This window comes from Prunus avium, chromosome 1, assembly GCF_965620075.1.
Source record: "Prunus avium chromosome 1, drPruAviu1.hap1.1, whole genome shotgun sequence".
Taxonomy (NCBI): Eukaryota; Viridiplantae; Streptophyta; class Magnoliopsida; order Rosales; family Rosaceae; genus Prunus; species Prunus avium.
In genome coordinates, this window is record NC_142284.1 from 50,081,239 (window position 1) to 50,096,686 (window position 15,448).

Sequence of the window (15,448 nt, forward strand, 5' to 3'; positions counted from 1 at the left end):
GTAACAATGGATTGCATTTGAGTGGCATTTCCTGAGTCAATTGGAGCCTTGGATTATACCTTAAAGCAAGGTTTCATCATTTGCAAGGGGACAATGGGCAATAGCTTTAGAGAAAGAATAAGTTTTATACTAAAAGAAAAGCTGGAAAGGAGGAGAGAGAGAAGTCAAAAGGGATTGCAATCAGATTTGGGGGAGTTAATGCAACGGGAGAGAGGGTATTCCACCATTCTACACAATTGAGAGCAGATTTTGGAGCTTGGAGCTAGGAGAAAGCCAAGGTGCAGTCAAGAAAAGTGGAGAAGAAGACTTCCACCATTGATGATCTTGAAGCTTTCATCATTTTCTGAAAATCTGTAAACTCTTTCTAATTTCATTTTGAATTTGTGTTTGAAATGATTATGAGGAACTAAACTCCATAGCTAGGGCTTAGGTTGAAGCCCTAAACATGATTACCTTTTTGTTTTGATGCTTGAGTGTATGAATTTCTAGATATTGTTGATGAATTCCAATTCACCAAATTAATCTATCCTTGATGTATGTTCTTCTTTGATTGATCACCTTTGAAAGCATGCTTCTTGAGATTGTTGGGATTATGTGTATCCTCATGTTATCCTAAGCAATAAATGGATGAAGTAAGAATCATCCATGTGAATTGGTTTCTTGAATACCTAATGTAAACACCATGCTATTAGGATTCTTGTGATGTTCATATTCTCTTTGAACTTAATGGGTTCTCCTTGTAATTGAATCGAAGTACGAACCATACCTAGGTTCGGTTATGAGGAGGGCACAAGTATTGTAGCACGAACCATGCACTTTACGTATATTAGAGAGAATCAATGCGTCTTGAGCCACGACCCATGGTCTTGATTGCGAACATCTTCATCAACACGTTTAGAGTTCATTACTTGAGTATTCATGAACTTGGGTAGAATTGTTTAGGGTGGATTCCGAAACCCTAGTGTTTGTTACATTTTGATTTCACATCTTGATAATTCATCTCCGCCATTCTCATTTAATTTCAAAGTCCATTTACTTTCATGCAATAGAAATAGGTTACTTCAAACAAATCAAAACCCCCCCCCCCAATGTGTGTGTGAGTTGCGTGTTTGACACGTTACGTGTCTTTGTTACTAAATTCTATTTGTTTCCGTAATTGTTTTGGACTTTTGGTCCCCGTTGTGTTCTTCCATTTTCTGTGCTGAATTCAACCGTATAAAGAACGTGAATTTTGGACGTACGGTTGGAAAGTTATAGGCAAAACACTGGATAGAGGTCGAAACTGGAAAAACAGAGAAAACGACTCTGCCCAAAAACGACCGGTCGCTAGTGTCTCACGACCGGTCGCTCAGCACACAATTCTGAAGTTTTGACTCTGTACTAAAACGACCGGTCGCTTTTACCTCACGACCGGTCGCCAGACAAAAAACGACCGGTCGCTCTTAACAAACGACCGGTCGCTGGTCACTGTTCACAGCACAATTCTTTTTTTTGTTTTGTTTTGTTTGTTTCTTTTATATTTCTTTTTAGTTTAAAATTTTCATTTGTGCATTGTGGTGTGTTAGTTAAGTGTTCTTTTTGTACTCGAATTAGAACTTATAGACAACCGACAAGTTCTTCGTGGGATCGACCCCGTACTTATACAATCTATACTTCGATAGATTCGTGCACTTGCGGGTATTTTTAATTGGTTGTTTGCACATTAAATTGTGTCCTGTTAGGAATGCAACAATTTTTGGCGCCGTTGCCGGGGAACTGGCACGGTTGCTTATATGTTTTGTTTGAGTATATTTAGAGTACTTAATTTTATTTTCATTTTTTTCTTTGTTTGTCATTTCATTTTATTTGAGTTAGTTTTTGTTTTCTTCTTATTGCAGGAACATTTTGCTTATGTCCCTTCTGAATTTGGATATTTCATTAGATAGCACTGTAGAAGATATCCAAGCTCAAGCTTTGAGAGAAAGGAACATCCAACTAGCTGTGTCTACTCCATTGCCTTTTTCACTCTCGCCATTTTCATCATCACCAAGCTCACCAAAAGTCGAGTCACCTCCACCTTCACCAATGGCGGCAGCAGCTGCAAATGCGGAACTTACTATGCAAGAATACTCTTCACCGCCAACAACTGGACAACCATCTTGCATAGTATATCCCGCAAGCACTTTGGAAAACTTTGAGTTGAGATCGGGCATGATACACATATTGCCTAAGTTCTTGGGAAATCCTGGAGAAAATCCTAATGCACATATCCTAGACTTTGAGGAAGTGTGTTCCACAATAAAGATTGAAGGCATGAGTAGTGATGAGATAAGAATGAGACTTTTCTCATTTAGTTTGAAGGATACAGCAAAGGAATGGCTTCACTATCTACCTCCAAATTCCATCACAACATGGACGGATCTTGCTACAAAGTTCTTGCAACACTTTTTCCCAGCACAAAGGACAAATGAACTCCGAAGTCAGATTACAGGAATTCTGCAAAGGCCGGGAGAAAGCTTCCAGGATTATTGGGACCGTTTCAAGAAACTTCTAATCACTTGTCCGCATCATAACATACAAGCTTGGCTTCTAATGCAACACTTCTATGAAGGACTTTTTGAAGCGGACCAAAACAATGTGAATGCAGCTGCAGGAGGAACTATAATGACCAAGACTCCAACAGAACTGCGAGCAATATTTGATCTTGTTGCTGCAAATGCTCGCCAATATAATTCAAGGCAAAGACCAGTCAGAAAAGGGGAATCCTATGATGTAAGTACCCTTTCTAGTATGGAAGCTCAGATTGCAAACCTAACCAACATGGTGAAGAAATTGGCACCGGGATCATCCAAGGTTTGTGCATTTTGCTCCACAATTGGTCATGACACTGAGGATTGTCCCTTGGCACATGAGGAAGCAAATGCAATGGGCTCATTTCAAAGAAATCAGTGGCCTAAGAATGATCCTTTCTCACAAACATACAATCCGGGGTGGAGAAATCATCCAAATTTCAGGTGGAGTGACAATTCTAATGTTCAACAAGGGCCAACTCAACCACCTCAAGGGCCAACTCACCCACCTCATGGTCAACAACATACTCGCCCACCTCATGGTCAAATGCACTACTACAATCCACCACAACCACCACCTCAACCACAATCTACAGGAAAATCTTTGGAAGAACTTGTTGCTTCCATGGCTAGAAACACAGATAGTTTCATCACTGAGACAAAAAGCTACATGCAGAGGAATGACACCCACATGCAGAAAACGGATAAGGCCATTTCCAATCTAGAAAATCAAGTGGGGCAAATTGCTCAAGCTTTGAGTCAAAGGGAACCTGGTATGATGCCTAGCCAACCAGAGATTAATCCAACTGGGCGTGAGCATGTTCAAGCAGTTACCTTGAGAACTGGTAAGGTAATTGGTGAAATTGATGGTTCTAAAGATTTGATTCACAATGTTGATGACATGCAGGTTGAACAAGTGGCTGAGCCTAAAGAAAAGGATGAAAGCAACAAAGAGAAAGATAAGCAAGCAGCTTCTTCATCCGAGTGGATCCCAAAGCATGAACTTGCAAGAAGGGCAAGAAAGGAGAAGGTAAGTCGTGAACCTACTGACGAAGAAATCTTACGTGCTCCTTTTCCTCACAGGCTTATGAGTTCCAAAAAAATTCAACAAGCCAAGGAAATATTGGAAACCTTCAGAAAAGTGCAAGTCAATATTCCTCTCTTGGATGCAATCAAGCAAATTCCGAGTTATGCAAAGTTTTTGAAGGACCTTTGTACCACCAAGAGGAGATTCCAAGATCATGAAACGGTTGCACTAACGGAAAAAGCTTCTGCTGTTTTGCAAAGGAAGCTCCCTCCCAAATTGAAAGATCCAGGAAGTTTTACAATTCCTTGCATAATTGGAGATAAATTGTTTGACAAAGCTTTACTTGATTTAGGTGCTTCAATTAATCTGATGCCTTATTCTGTTTTTGAAGCCCTTAACTTAGGTGATCTTAAACCAACTTCTGTCAGCATTCAATTGGCGGACCGATCAGTGAGATATCCAAGAGGAATTTTGGAAGATGTACTTGTGAAAGTAAATGATCTCATCTTACCAGCTGACTTTTTGGTGCTAGAGATGGAAGAAGCTCCTATTCCGGGTGCGGATCTTCCATTGATTCTTGGCCGCCCTTTCATGGCCACTGCAGATACTGTGATCAATGTTCGACAAGGAACATTGACAATGACAGTTCAAGGGGAAACAATAAAGTTCAAAGTTTATGATGCCTTCAAACTCCCCAATGATGAACATGAATGTTTTCGTACTGATACATTGTGTCATATTGTGCAAAATACATTTAATAGTACTCATGGTACAGATTCATTAGAAAAGGTGTTGACACAAAATCCTCAAGTTGCTGAAATTGTTGATAATGAGTTACTTGAGGCTGTGAAATTCCTTGATGCATGTCCAGCCATACCACGTAAGTACACTCCAAATTTTATACCTTTGCCAGTCAATACTGAAAAGCTTGTTCCTTCTCTTGACAGGGCACCCGAGTTAGAGCTCAAACCATTGCCATCCCACTTGAAGTATGTTTATTTAGGTAAAACAGAGACATTGCCCGTGATTATTGCTAGCAATCTCAATGTAGAAAATGAACAGAAGTTGATGCAAGTGTTAAGAGAACACAAGGGAGCAATTGGTTGGAGTATTGCGGACATCAAGGGAATAAGCCCAACAAGATGCATGCATAGAATTTTACTGGAAATTGATTCCAAACCCACAAAGGATGCTCAACGCAGGTTAAACCCAATCATGACAGAGGTAGTCCGAAAAGAAATTCTGAAGCTATTGGATGTGGGTATAATTTATCCTATTTCCGATAGCAAGTGGGTAAGCCCGGTCCAAGTGGTTCCTAAAAAGTCAGGAATAACTGTTGTAAGAAATGAGGGAAATGAACTTATTCCTTCTCGTGTCAAAACGGGATGGCGTGTTTGTATTGATTATAGAAAATTAAATACCGCCACCCGAAAAGATCATTTTCCATTACCATTTATTGACCAAATGCTTGAACGTCTTGCAGGTCACAGTTACTACTGCTTCTTGGATGGCTATTCAGGATACAATCAAATTGCCATCGCTCCTGAAGACCAACACAAGACGACATTCACATGTCCTTATGGTACCTTCGCCTACCGGCGTATGCCATTTGGATTGTGTAATGCCCCGGCCACCTTCCAACGATGCATGATGAGTATTTTCTCCGATATGGTAGAAAAATTTATTGAAGTATTCATGGATGATTTTAGTGTGTTTGGTCATTCATTTGATTCATGCCTTAACAACTTGTCTTTAGTTTTGCAAAGATGCCGGGAATGCAACTTAATTCTCAATTGGGAAAAGTGTCATTTCATGGTACAACAGGGAATCGTTTTAGGTCATGTGATTTCCAGTCAAGGCATTGAGGTTGACAGAGCCAAAGTAGATGTGATAAGCGGGTTGTCACCTCCCACATCAGTGAAAGAGATCCGATCCTTCTTAGGACATGCCGGGTTCTATAGAAGATTCATAAAAGATTTTTCTAAGATCTCTCGACCATTGTGTAGCTTGCTTGCCAAAGATGCAAATTTTGATCTTAATGATGAATGTTTGGCAGCTTTTCAAAGGCTCAAAACTCTTCTCACAACTGCACCTATCATTATGCCTCCAAATTGGAATTTACCTTTTGAATTAATGTGTGATGCATCTGATTTTGCAGTTGGAGCTGTATTAGGACAAAGAGTTGAGAAGAGATTGCATGCAATATATTATGCAAGCCGTACCCTTAATGATGCTCAGTTGAACTATTCAACTACTGAGAAAGAGCTGTTAGCTGTAATTTTTGCTTTAGAGAAATTTCGTTCGTACTTGATAGGCTCTAAAGTAATTGTTTTCACTGATCATGCAGCTTTGAAATATCTCTTGGCAAAGAAGGAAGCAAAACCAAGATTGATACAATGGGTTTTGTTGCTCCAAGAGTTTGATATTGAAATCAGAGATAAGAAGGGATCGGAGAATGTGGTAGCTGACCACCTTAGCCGATTGATCACTAACTCCAATACCGAAGAAGACACTCTTCCTCTTCGTGAATCCTTTCCTGATGAGCAACTTTTTGCATTACAAATTTCTGACCCATGGTATGCTGACATTATCAACTTTCTCGCTACAGGAAATATACCAAGGGATTTGTCAAGAGATCTGTTTGTACCATATCTGACCCTCCACTCATACAACGACACGTGGATCAGAAAAGCTCACCCAAGTACCCAAGGCCTCGAACAATCGGCATCGGCTACCGATGACATTGTCTCAAAGCTGCAAACAACCGATACAGGCCCAGCTCGTCTACAATCGGCACCCCATACCGATTGTACATAATCAGCCTTGAAGCACCCGCCCGAAATATCTAAGGACTCGTGTCAACCTCACAGGGCCCTCCCACGAGTCCCACATCGGAAATGAACACCACAAGCATCCCAAATGCCCTCTATAAATACACCCCTTCACCATCAACAAAGGGGTAAGACTTTTCAGCTTGACTTTTATACTTCTATATGGTCAACAGCAAGAGCTCTTAAAAACAATCTTACTTGAGCATCGGAGGGTCTTAGGCTGGTTCCACACCGGTTCCATGGACCTCACGAGCTTCGCTTATCTTCTATTCAGGATCGGCATCCAAGGACAGGAAGGATTGGCATCCAACATCCAATCGATCCCTCGATCGTCCATCCCACTTGTAAGTTGCACTCATCTCTATCTGTTCAGATTTAGCGCCAACAGATTGGCGCCGTCTGTGGGAAACGACACAAAACGCTATGTCGTTCTCCTTCACGAGTGCTCTCGGCACCCTTTTGAGCCATGCCCTCGGCACCTCCTACAATCGGCCTTCGGCGCCCTTGCATCATTCGGCGCGTGCGATGTCTTCACATCCCCCCAATGATTCGGCATCTGCCTTCGGCCTTCGGCGCCCTTGCATCATTCGGCGCGTACGATGTCTTCACATCCCCCCAATGATTCGGCATCTGCCTTCGGCCTTCGGCGCCCTTGCATCATTCGGCGCGTGCGATGTCTTCACATCCCCCCAATGATTCGGCATCTGCCATCGGCCTTCGGCGCCCCTGCATCATTCGGCGCGTGCGATGTCTTCACATCCCCCCAATGATTCGGTATCTGCCTTCGGCTTACGGCGCCCTTGCATCATTCGGCGTGTGCGATGTCTTCACATCCCCCCAATAATTCGGTATCTGCCTTCGGCCTTCGGCGCCCCTGCATCATTCGGCGCCCCTGCATCATTCGGCGCGTGCGATGTCTTCACATCCCCCCAATGATCCGGCATCTGCCTTCGGCCTTCGGCGCCCTTGCATCATTCGGCGCGTGCGATGTCTTCACATCCCCCCAATGATCCGGTATCTACAATCGGCCTTCGGCGCCCTTGCATCATTCGGCGCGTGCGATGTCTTCACATCCCCCCAATGATTCGGCATCTGCCTTCGGCCTTCGGCGCCCTTGCATCATTCGGCGCGTGCGATGTCTTCACATCCCCCCAATGATCCGGTATCTGCCTTCGGCCTTCGGCGCCCTTGCATCATTCGGCGCGTGCGATGTCTTCACATCCCCCCAATGATCCGGTATCTGCCTTCGGCCTTCGGCGCCCTTGCATCATTCGGCGCGTGCGATGTCTTCACATCCCCCCAATGATTCGGTATCTGCCTTCGGCCTTCGGCGCCCTTGCATCATTCGGCGCGTGCGATGTCTTCACATCCCCCCAATGATTCGGCATCTGCCATCTGCCATTTGCCATCGGCCTTCGACACCCTTTGCATCATTCGGCGTGTGCGATGTCTTCACATCCCCTCAATGATTCAGCATTCGGCCATTGGCATCAACCTTCGGCATCAGCCATCAGCCTTCAGCCATGCCGAACGGCACATTCCAAGAGACACTTCTCCATTACGGCGCCATCAGCCTTCGGCCATCGGGATCAGCCTTCGGCACCATCAACCTTCGGCATCAGCCATCAGTCTTCAGCCATGCCGAACGGCACCTTCCAAGAGACAGTTCTCCATTACGGCGCCATCAGCCTTCGGCCACCAGCCTTACCATGCTGGAGCAACCATGAATGCTAAAGCAGCGACATGTAGAAGATAAATCCTTGCAATATAATATTAAGAAGAAGAAGAAACACATGGGCCACCCTATCTTTTCTTGACATGCCTTACCGTTCGGCATATTCCTTGGAAAGCATTATTGGAGAAACTTATTATTCTTGGGGTCAAGAAAAGCCACGTGCATTATTTCCAAGAGATAAAAACACATTTTCTTATCTTATACTTTAATATATTTATAAGCATGGGATTCAATAATTCCATATATTATTCAAGTGGCTGACATAAACCATGGGCTCAATCGGTGACCCAGTCACCTTCAATTCTTCTTATTTTAATACTATTTTGTCCTATTGGCTATATAGGAAAAGCCAATCAGAAAGTGACTCAATTTGCATGGCTTGCATGGCTTGCATGGCTTGCGTGACCAAGAGTGAAACCACCATCTACATGCCCCCAACTAGCTACCGAACGGTAGCCATGCCAATAGCTTTCTCAAGACATCCACTTGGTCAAAGATTCTGAACGGCAAATAAATAGCTCCTGTAGCGCATGTCAATATTCAACCCCTCGAAGTGCACTGTGCGTCTTCAAATCGCAAGACCTTACTGTTCGGCATCCCGCTTCGCATGGCTTCCACGCTGTGGGAGCAGCCACCTTCTAAACCAAATATGGCTGTCATGATGCACATGGCGCAAGGAGCAGAAAATTTTGTCGAACGGTAATGCTGGGAATGTCACCAGGAAGCCACCTTCCCAACGGGACAAATCATCCTACCGTTCGGTAGGAAAGAATTGAACCAACTGATATTCCTAGACCTCTAGCTGATCGGAAATCCAATGCTCGGTAGCTTCCGATCGGTGCCCCACAGGATGAAAGCCCCCGTTCACGGCTCGCACATCAAACTACCGTTCGGCACTGGTTCTCTTCTCTACCAAAATTTGTCAAGCCATTAAATGAACTCCAGACACATTCAAATCATGAGCCCTTACCGTTCGGCACCTCGCTTCGCATGGCTTCCATGACTGTGGGAGCAGCTTCCGTTCAAACCAAATATGGCTGTCACGTTGCATGGCAAACGGAGCAGAAATCTATTCCAATCTAACGGATGCCCACGTGCATCCCCACCACACCATGAGCTGTCAATTGCCATTCGGCAATTCAATGGAATACCCATGCAGTGGACAATGAGTCAAGGGATCAGCATCATGTCGTTCAGCACCAACTCAACTTGACTGAATTTCTTATGGCAAGTCATCCCACCGGAGCAATAAAATCTCCCATGGCTATCGAAGTCCATGCACTTGTACAGAATCAATGCCTCTGGCTGTGTACACCATGCCGATGAATTGCTCTAGACACCCAACCGTTCGGCAATCCCACATGCCTCACACTAAGGCTGAATGGCAAAGCACAGAATGGAAAACTCCAAGGTAGCCATCGGCACCGCATCCTCCAAACAAATTGACTGGCCAAACCATGAGATTGCTCACGGCACCCAAGAGGCTTAAAGAGACCACCTTCATACCGTTCGGTAGCCTTTCCCTATCGACCCACTGGGGGACTTGGCCCTTTATCTGTCGTTTGGAAGCTTTTGATTGCTACCGTGTCTTTTTGCATTCTACACTCATTGCTTGGAAAATCTTTCAAAGGGAACCAAACGGCACCCAAGCCCAACATGCATATTGAAGATGACAATTACTGATCGGCATCCATGTCAGTGATTCCTTCAAGGCACCCAAAGACCCAAGTCAAGGATGAAATCATCATTAGCAAATCCAGCTGCCGTTCGGCACCACCCATGCTCAAACAACCACAAAGCTCCGCTAATCCACCATGTTGGGCACCCATGTGCTGAAGACAATTAGCCATCGGCAATAGCCATACGACGCGAGCGTTGCCTACGGCACCCCGTCAGCATTTGACACGAGCGATGCCTTCGGGACCCTGTCATCATTAGGCAGGAGTGGAGCCTTCGGTACCCTGTCATCATTCGGCAGAAGCGATGCCTTCGGCACCTTATCATCATTCGTGCCGTTTCCTTTTCCAAGCTCACTCGCTCGGGCACTTGGGGGACTACATACCACCATCGGCAGCATTGAGACCATCGAGTCCGGATCAGAATGCCGAGGACAGATTCAAGTCCCCAACCGAGAAGCTTCTCAATCGGCAACTTGGGGGATTACTGTTTGTACCATATCTGACCCTCCACTCATACAACGACACGTGGATCAGAAAAGCTCACCCAAGTACCCAAGGCCTCGAACAATCGGCATCGGCTACCGATGACATTGTCTCAAAGCTGCAAACAACCGATACAGGCCCAGCTCGTCTACAATCGGCACCCCATACCGATTGTACATAATCAGCCTTGAAGCACCCGCCCGAAATATCTAAGGACTCGTGTCAACCTCACAGGGCCCTCCCACGAGTCCCACATCGGAAATGAACACCACAAGCATCCCAAATGCCCTCTATAAATACACCCCTTCACCATCAACAAAGGGGTAAGACTTTTCAGCTTGACTTTTATACTTCTATATGGTCAACAGCAAGAGCTCTTAAAAACAATCTTACTTGAGCATCGGAGGGTCTTAGGCTGGTTCCACACCGGTTCCATGGACCTCACGAGCTTCGCTTATCTTCTATTCAGGATCGGCATCCAAGGACAGGAAGGATTGGCATCCAACATCCAATCGATCCCTCGATCGTCCATCCCACTTGTAAGTTGCACTCATCTCTATCTGTTCAGATTTAGCGCCAACAAGATCAAAAGGACAAATTGCTGAAAACCACCAAGTCCTATGTGTGGGATGACCCATATTTGTGGAAGTATTGTTCGGACTCCGTGATTAGGCGATGTGTTCCCGAGACCGAATCTCAGTCCATACTCACATTCTGTCATTCGAACGCATGTGGTGGCCACTTTGGAGCCAAGAAGACAGCTTTAAAAGTTTTGCAAAGTGGATTCTATTGGCCAAGCTTGTTCAAAGATGCATCACAATTCTGTCTATCTTGTGATAGGTGTCAACGAATGGGTAACATTTCATCTCGAAATCAAATGCCTTTAAACCCAATTCTAATTGTTGAAATATTTGATGTTTGGGGAATAGATTTCATGGGTCCATTTCCTTCATCTTTTGGAAATCTATTTATTCTACTTGCGGTTGATTATGTTTCAAAATGGGTGGAAGCAATTCCAACCAAGACTAATGATGCGAAAGTTGTTCTTAGCTTTCTTCGAGCCAATATCTTTTGTAGGTTTGGAACACCGAGGGCCATCATTAGTGATGGGGGATCCCATTTTTGCAACCGATCATTTGAGACCCTACTCAAGAAGTATGGCATAACTCACAAGGTGTCCACCCCCTATCACCCTCAGACTAGTGGACAAGTGGAGATTTCTAACAGAGAGGTGAAGCATATATTAGAGAAGACTGTTGGTCCTACTCGAAAGGATTGGTCTTTGCGCCTTAACGATGCTCTCTGGGCCTACCGAACTGCTTACAAAACTCCAATCGGTATGTCTCCATTTCGCTTAATCTTTGGTAAACCTTGTCATCTACCTGTTGAGCTTGAACACAGGGCCCTTTGGGCAATTAAGAAGTACAACTTCGACATGAAGGAAGCAGGAGATATCAGAAGGTTACAACTGAGCGAACTGGATGAGCTTCGCAATGATGCTTATGAGAACGCAAAAATTTACAAAGAAAAAACAAAGGCGTTTCATGATAAGCATATCATTAGAAGGTCGTTTGAAGTAGGGCAAAGAGTATTACTCTTTAACTCTAGGTTCAAACTCTTTCCAGGTAAGCTTCGTTCCCACTGGACTGGCCCATTTGTTGTTACTAATGTCTTTTCCTATGGTGCAGTTGAAATCCGACCAATAGGCATAGGAAAGGAATTCAAAGTTAATGGGCATAGGTTGAAAATCTACCACGAAAATACTTTGCATCAAGAAGATGAAGTGCTTCACTTCATTGATATACATTCGGGGATGCAAAACTGAGTTGGGAAGGTAAGTCCTTAATAAAGTTTTCAACCCAAAAAAAAAAAAAAAAAAAAAAAAAAGAGAGAGAGAGAACGACCGGTCGTACATGCCTCGCGACCGGTCGCTCGTTTGGAGTTTCAGAAAAAATTGAATCTGCTTCGAAACGACCGGTCGCTTTTCACTCGCGACCGGTCGCTCTTTTTTTTTCTTAAAAATTGAATCTGCTTCAAAGCGACCGGTCGCTTTTCACTCGCGACCGGTCGCTCGTCGCGATTTTTTTTAAAAATCCGTCTTTTTCTTTCCTTTCTCTCTTCTCTCTCCTCACTTCCTCTTCTTCCCAGCGACAGACCCACCCCCCCTTCGACTTCTCTCTTCTCCCTCCCTCTACCTCCCTCACAACCCACCCTAATCCTAACCCAAATCACACTTTTCTCACTTAATTTTTCGAGTAGAATCCGTTTTTGGCATCTATTCCTTGAAATTTCAAGTGTTTTCTTCAATTTGAGGTGATTTTCAGTTAGGGTTACTGTAGCACCAAGGTAATTTTCGAATTTTTCTTGGTGTTTTCTCTTTGATTTTCTTACTCTAATGCATTCCTATAGTTGTTTTGTTTCTAATTTGTTGTTTCTCTTGTTTTTGTTTTGGGTTTGGCTTGTGTTTATCATTTGGTGTGATTTTCCTCAATTGGGTATGTTTTTCTCACTCTCAATCTCTTATTTGATTATTGTTGTTGTTATTTGTGTTTATTATTGGAATTTTGTCATTTTGGTTGAATGTTGGGAATGTTGTTTACATTTTGGAATTTTGGCTTAATTGTGCATTGTGATTAATATTGTGGCATTGTGGTATTTTACATTGTGATTAAATTGTCGACTCGTTCGAATTGGTGTATATTTGTATTGTGGCAAATTTTGGCTATGTGCATGCATTTTGGTTTTGATATTGGTATAATTGTGGCGTATTGCATGTTTGGGAATTGTGGCATGAATTTTGTTGTTGATTTGTTTTGTGCATATTGGTTTTTTTTTTTTTCTCCTTAGATGTCTAGAGCTAGACAGGGTACCAGAGGGGGTGCATCTTCTTCACGAAGTGCACCTCAACCGGAAGAGGCAATGCTCACTGCCACTGTGGTTACTGAGCGTAACTTAGATCTTAGTCCCTCCATCCAAACCGCTGGACTTATTCAAGTCCGGCACCTTATTAGGGACCGAAACCTCCTACCCTTAGCTCACATCTATGCAAAATATAATGAATCAATTGTGCGTGAGTTTTATGCCGCTTTCCCCAGGGAAGAACTTAGACGTAATGCAGAGGTGCCCCTTAAGGTTCGGGGCAAAAATATTGTACTATCCACCTCCATTATCTCTGAGGTTCTTCAAATAAGTGACAGAGAGAATACTGTTAATTGGAGACAATTTTTGGGTGAGGATTTTGACATGCAAAGGGCAGCTGAAACACTTTTTTATGCTGACCCTGCTGCCTTTGCATCTCAAACTAAAAAGACTGTCCTCATTCAGGGTAAGTTGACACCCTACTTTGCCATCCTGTGGAGCTTTGTGCGCCACAACATTTATCCATCCGGCCAACGGTCGGAAATTCCATCAGTAGGGGTCAAGCTCCTGCAAATTTTGCATGAGGGAACTTTTATCTTACCAGTTGTTGACATCATTTTTGAACGCCTGAAGGCTTGTGCACGTAAGAAAAGCATAATTTATTATCCTTGCCTTGTTAGCATGATTTGTGACCGCTCAGGTGTTCGGGCTCGCCCCACTGATATATATGTTGAGCCCATGGGTCCCATTTCGGACACTTCTGTGTCCAAGAGTATCTCTTAGAGGCGCCATGCACATGCACCTGCACCCGCACCTGCTCCAGTGCCGCCTCATATGCCACCACCACCACCACACGGGCCGGCCTCATTCCAGCCATTCCCGCCTGCTCCCACTGTCGACACTTCTGCTTGGGAGCCCTCTCTCCAAGCCATTTGGGACTTGCAGATGCTCCAGTATCAGCAGATGCAGCATATGAGCACTTCCATTGACGCCATTTGGACGCACCTCCAGATGCCAGGTCATCCCGGGACCTCTGCACATGTTGATGGTGATGATGTTGATGGTGATGATGATGATGAGACTGATGATGATCAGTAGTACTTTGAGCTTTGTACCCTTTTGAACTTTTAATTTATTTTGTTTTTGGGTTTTATTTTGAGACGGTTATTAGTTTGTTTGTTTCAACTTTTACTGTTAGTTCAACTTTTAATTGTTTACTATTTCTTTTATTTTGTGATTATCCATCCCAATTTTTCTATATGGCATTGTTTAGTATTAAATCTCCATCATTTATAAACATTGTTTCATATAAGTTTGGGAAGTAGGTTGTTTATGTTTATGCACTCAGAATTTTGGCTCAAATGCTTATTTCATTCCAAAACATGTGATTCTACACACAAATTAAAAAAAAAAAAAAAAAAAAAAAAACAATAAATTTTTGAATCACTTGTTTCTTTTGCATTTTGAGCTAGCTGAGGCTTCTGCTAATTGCCTCTGTCTGTTCTTGCTTGTAGAATCTGCAGAAGCTCTACATGATCTTCGTTCCTTTTCTGCAGCATCTCTACATGCTGGTTGGCGCTGTAGAGCCGCTTCTGCAAGTCCGCCACCAGAGCTTTCAGGGCCGCCACCTCCTCACTCAGTGCCCCGCACTCTCGTGTTCTCGCCAGTAGGCGCATGCCCAAATTTGTGGCCGAGACCGCGTTGAGCACGGTTAGATTGTGGGACTCGTCCACTGCCATCTGGTCAGACCTCTGCGCCACATGCAGGTGATCTGCAACTGTCAGTCTGTTGACAGTCATGCCCTCCGGCATTACTGCCCTTCGCGGCACCACCTCAGAGAAGTTTGAGGCCGAGCCATGGTGGTATGAGGAGTTTGGGAAGATAGGGTTTGGAGGAGCCCTTATCTGGGAATTTGGTGGTGCTAGTGACAGCTCAAGGTTGAGATCATCAAGGTGAGTACATGTGGATGCCATTGTTTTGTTTTTGGATGTTTTTGATGGTTTTCCTTGAGTTTGCAGAAAGAATTGCAGGGTACTCTTCCGCTTGCAGAGGCGTGGCTTAAATAGACATATGCAGATGAGAGGAAGAGCCAACGCCATTTCGGATTTCCCGGGCATGCTCGACCTAATCGCTTCAAGGGGGAGCACATTAACTTTCACTTTACTTTTCTTTTTTCCGTGTTTTTCTAGTGTTTTGTGTTTTTGCCTTTCCCTTTCGGCTATCACCTTTGTCTTATTTTAGTTAGGGAAGTGTGTTTTCCCTTTCGGCTGTCGTCTTTGTTTTGT

At 44.0% G+C, this 15,448-nt stretch overlaps 1 non-coding gene across 1 annotated transcript; it reads right to left on the reverse strand.

The window, feature by feature from the left end:
• Window positions 1-2,448: 2,448 nt before the first annotated feature.
• On the reverse strand, window positions 2,449-2,555 carry LOC148297960 (small nucleolar RNA R71). Its single transcript, XR_015833309.1, has one exon. It is a non-coding gene; the product is annotated as a small nucleolar RNA R71 (small nucleolar RNA).
• Window positions 2,556-15,448: the final 12,893 nt, after the last annotated feature.